The following is a 5000-nucleotide window of genomic DNA, read 5'->3' as shown; positions in this document are numbered from 1 at the left end:
TCTGATCTGGCGGACCAATCACTCCCCAAAAGGTCCTATACCTCGTATTATTTCTATTCTACCGATTTAGTTTATTATTTTATTTATTTTTTTTAATATTAATAATTTTAATAATATCGATTTATAATTAATATCTATTTATTCTTATATTCATTTTCTTTATTTATTTTATTCTTTGATATAATTCTATTTCTAATTAATTAGAATTATAATAAAATTGAAAATGAAATAAATATATTTAATGAAAATTTAATGAAAATAATATTAAAAAAAAATTATATGATTAGAATGAATGATTCATGAATATAAATACGAATCAAAAGATTCTATGGAATCAGAAAAGAGGGAAAGATCTTTCAGATTTAATCATACCACATTATATTGACAATTTAAAAAAACTGTTCATACAATGAGCATAGTATGATGGCGGTCGGGCATACTTGCCCCCATCGTCTAGTGGTTCAGGACATCTCTCTTTCAAGGAGGCAGCGGGGATTCGAATTCCCCTGGGGGTAGGTGTACTACGAAAGGAAGTTGATCATGAATTATCAATAAGCCGGGAATTGATTCTTCCTGGGTCGATGCCCGAGCGGTTAATGGGGACGGACTGTAAATTCGTTGGCAATATGTCTACGCTGGTTCAAATCCAGCTCGGCCCAATAATTGGCCGATCCACCATGAAATGATAGAACCCCATTTGTTGTTCCCCAGAAATGCCTGATCGGAATACGGAAGAATAAAAAAACTAAAATTTTCTGATATATTTTACCGCCGTTCATTTGCTCTCTTTATTTTTTCTCACAAATTCTGATCTTGCTTGCTAATGATCTAGATTCATACTAGATTCATATAAAGATCTGGAAGTATAAGGAAAAGAATAAAATAAAGAATAAATAAAAAAACTCTTTTTTTTTCATTGAAAGCTTTATTTGATTATTAATCAATTTATAAAAAACGAAAGGATTATTAACAATCCGTGAGGCGCTCTCACTAAAGTGCATATCCGTGTGTATATCAAATATATTACTCGCGTTTCTGTTACAATACGACTATTCTAATCTAAAATCTAAATAAAATAGAAATAAAATAGAAATAAAATAGAAAGGGTTTGAATTAAATCATAAGAATATGTATGATGTACACTTGATTTCCTTGGGATTGTAGTTCAATTGGTCAGAGCACCGCCCTGTCAAGGCGGAAGCTGCGGGTTCGAGCCCCGTCAGTCCCGACAGATCCAAATCCAATAAAAAAAATACATCAATTCATCTCTGCGTTTGCTGTGAAAAGGAGAACAAAAGAAATAGCAGAATTTCATTCACAAGAGGATACCCTCCTATTTTATTTATTTATTAGTTTCACATTTCTCATCAAATAAATATGGGAATTACCATTTATTCAACTAGTACCAATTGATAGGAGAAAGACATATGTAGATTAGTACAATGATTGGTAAAATTATATTCAGGATTCCAAGAAATACCGTACGGAGTCTGGCTTTTTCGATTATTCCCGATCTGTGTAATAGAGTACTATATGTTTACAGGGGGCTATACAGAAATGGAATTTGTACGATACAAAAAAGATTAACTTAACATAGTAACTTTGATATAATACTTTTAAGATTAAAAGTATATCCCTTTAGGGCTCCGATTTTGTGTAACCTCAATTAATAATTGAAATTATTAATGTGAATTTGAACCAATTTATCTCATTCAAATTTCACACTGAATTTTTGATATATGCATCCCAAAATTAATCCAAGGAAATGGGATATTAATAAAATAAAGCTCAAAGAAGATCCTATCTCTCTTTGTGAGGGAATGAATAATCTTTTTTAAGTTTAAGGGTCTTGCCGAAGAAAGAACAAACTTTTTAATGAATTTGATGGAATACTCGATTTTTTTATACCCGGACTCTCCTTATTTATACTACTTCTTTGTTTTCCAAGAAGATTAGATCATAAAAAGGGGGTTTAGAACTAAACTTCTTCCTTTTTACATTTCGCTTCTATTGGTTATTTTATTGGGGTTTTTTATAACCAATGTAAGTAAGTGTAAAGGCGGTCATATGATATTTCATCAGATGATTCCACAAGGAGGGACGTAGGTTATAGAAAAGAAAGAATGGAAAGGAAAAGAATGATAAAGAAAGTAAAGGAATTATTTATCGGATCAGGAATCAAAATTTGAATTCGGTATGGATAAAAGATCTTCCTATGTTATACTATTTAATTCTCGACGATGAATCAATTTGATAGCTCAGATATTGTTATTCATGATATTGCTCCGATTCGATATCGTCGAGATGTAATTCATCCCATTGAATATTGAATTTACAGGCGAAAGATTTATCAGCTCTATGGGATTAAATCCCGAGTTATTGCGAATTAATTAAAAATGAAACGATGAGATTATGGAAGTAAATATTCTCGCATTTATTGCTACTGCACTGTTCATTCTAGTTCCTACTGCTTTTTTACTTATAATATATGTAAAAACAGTCAGTCAAAATGATTAATTTGAATTAAACTTGACTGTTTAGTTTTTATCTTTTTATCAATGATTGAAAAGAAAAAAGAAAATGAAAAGTATTAAGATTTCGTGTCTTAAATGAAATAAGCGGACGAGAATCATCAGTATTTTATGAGATTCGATAGTATGGTAGAAAGAAATAGATGAATCTTTCTACCATACTTATTATTGTTATTGTAGTATATAAAGTCGTACTGTATAAAGATAGAGGTTTAATATAGATCAATCTGCAATATGTATCTTCATAGATATCAATTACATATATGTAATGTATTTACATAATGTACCAATTCTATTTCTTTGCTTCATCTATTTAATTTGTGTTGATTCCAATCATCAATCTGAAAAAATCGAAGGGCAATTCTTACTCTTACAATTCTAATTCCTAGAATTTCTGATTCTATTCAATATGAATCCCGATATCCATTGAAAGAATCAAATTGACGAAGGAAAAAAGAGTATAGGCCTATATTAATATTAATAAAATTAATAATGAAAAATTAATAAAAAGAAAATAAAATAATCTTTTTTTAGTATTCTGAAGAAGTAATTGATTGATCAGTTGACAGATGATCCAGTGGTTCATTTCCATGGGAACCTCTTTGGATTTCGAAAAGGATTAGTAAAGCCCACCGATTTTTAACGTTTGAACCATGATATGAAATGAGTTCAATAAAGCAAGCATAACATAAATAAGATTTCTAAAAGAATAAAAAAAAAAAGCGGGAACGCGCAATATGTGACTTGCCCAAGGCAATATTTTATTATGTGTAGTATATTGTTGGACAACCACTATGTCTATGTTGTTTCCCATAGGAAGTCTGTATCCACTTAATAACATAATTATTTTCTTTTCTATTTTAACAGTAAAAAAAAGGACTTTGCAGAACGATCTATAAAACAATTGATATGGGTTGAGTTTGAGGAATCAAACTCAATTAGTAGTACTTCTAGAGTCCACTTCTACCCCATACTACGAGTGAAAGAGAAAATGTAAAGACTACCATTAAAGCAGCCCAAGCGAGACTTACTATATCCATGTGAATTATATCCCCTATCTCTATAAATATGAAGGAATTATTCCATTAATGTTCACTAATCATTATTATGTTCATTAATAATAGTGGAATCCCTGGCGCAGAGTCAAAAGGGAATTCTGACCCAATACCGTTGATGAAACAATCCAATAAACTCACAATTATAAATTCTAACAGGTTCCTATATGATTTATAGTAGAATCGGAAAACACTAAGCGCAAGCAAAATACGTAGATACACCCCTGGAAGTTTCAAGGGAATGTTACTAACATGTAGAAATAATAAGACCTAGTCTTTCTTTTGTTGACTTTCATTTCATTAAGTAAAAAGTATAAAAATATAGAGTCAAGATAGAGCACTATCTATCACAGACCCTATTTCTCATTTTATCTAATCCTTACGATTAGGTCTCCTGTTTGTCTCTGTGAAACAATCGGAAGATAGTCTATTACATTAAAGCCAATCAATATTAAATTGAATGCAGGAGCACAGAGAGAATTTCATGAGTCTATATACGAACAAAGTATCTTTCGGCCTTTACGTACGCAACTAATAAATTAATAATCAAATAAATTCCTCGTTCGTCTATCCAAATTAATTCAAGACCTAATTAATAAACACTACATTAATAATAGAAGAGCTGTCATATTAAGATTTAACGATTCTTTTTCATTCAATATTCACTAATATAATCTTTCCTTGAACTGAAGCCTAGACGCAAGGATTTACAGCATTTTCATTTTAGAGAACAGAACCGCCAGATGCTTATAGAATCAAGCAAGTATCAAGAGTCCCCCCCCCCGCTTACTTCTGCTGGAAAAAAATTTGTCAAGTTATCTCAGCAAAACATAATAAGGTATTCCGATTTTATTGTTGATCAGGCGACACCCAGATTTGAACTGGGGAAAAAGGATTTGCAGTCCCCCGCCTTACCGCTCGGCCATGTCGCCAAAACGATACAAAAAATATATGAAAATATTCCATTTTTTTTTTGGGGGGGGGGGGGTTATTCATTTTTGTACTTGTATCTTGAATACTGTTTTATTTAATCCCTTTCCTAAAAAAGATCCTTACTTTTCTCTTTGGATTGGATACATTTCTTCGATTGATTGTACAGTATCTTAAAACAAACACACTATTTAAAAACACCCCTCCCCCCCTTTATATTCTTTATATTGAAAAACCTATTGTGGATTTTCAGTCACAAAACAAAAATTCAGGATAAATTTGAACCATTAACCATTGACTGTGAATTTGAATTCATGAACGATTCCCGGGTTTGAATATAAAATTGTGTTTTCCTAATGATATAAAAAAATCCAAATGGATACATAACTAAACTAATCAATATTGATTAGTTTCAATAAAAAAAATCCTTCTTAATTTCAATCATAACAGCAATTATGAATATATGTAAACCCCGGAATATAAC

The 5000-nt window shown here is 30.9% G+C and overlaps 3 non-coding genes across 3 annotated transcripts; 2 read left to right on the top strand and 1 right to left on the bottom strand.

Annotated features, from left to right (window-relative positions):
- The first annotated feature begins 575 nt into the window (after positions 1-575).
- TRNAY-GUA (transfer RNA tyrosine (anticodon GUA)) lies at positions 576-659 on the top strand. The gene has a single exon. It is a non-coding gene; the product is annotated as a tRNA-Tyr (tRNA).
- Positions 660-1154: 495 nt separating this feature from the next.
- On the top strand, positions 1155-1228 carry TRNAD-GUC (transfer RNA aspartic acid (anticodon GUC)). Its single transcript has one exon. It is a non-coding gene; the product is annotated as a tRNA-Asp (tRNA).
- Positions 1229-4447: 3219 nt separating this feature from the next.
- On the bottom strand, positions 4448-4518 carry TRNAC-GCA (transfer RNA cysteine (anticodon GCA)). Its single transcript has one exon. It is a non-coding gene; the product is annotated as a tRNA-Cys (tRNA).
- Between the last annotated feature and the right edge of the window lie 482 nt (positions 4519-5000).

Source organism: Corylus avellana, unplaced genomic scaffold, assembly GCF_965113065.1.
Source record: "Corylus avellana unplaced genomic scaffold, dhCorAvel1.hap1.2 HAP1_SCAFFOLD_205, whole genome shotgun sequence".
In the NCBI taxonomy this organism is placed as follows: Eukaryota; Viridiplantae; Streptophyta; class Magnoliopsida; order Fagales; family Betulaceae; genus Corylus; species Corylus avellana.
The sequence above is the reverse complement of the archived record's forward strand: the minus strand, read 5'-3'. Positions and strand labels throughout refer to the sequence as shown.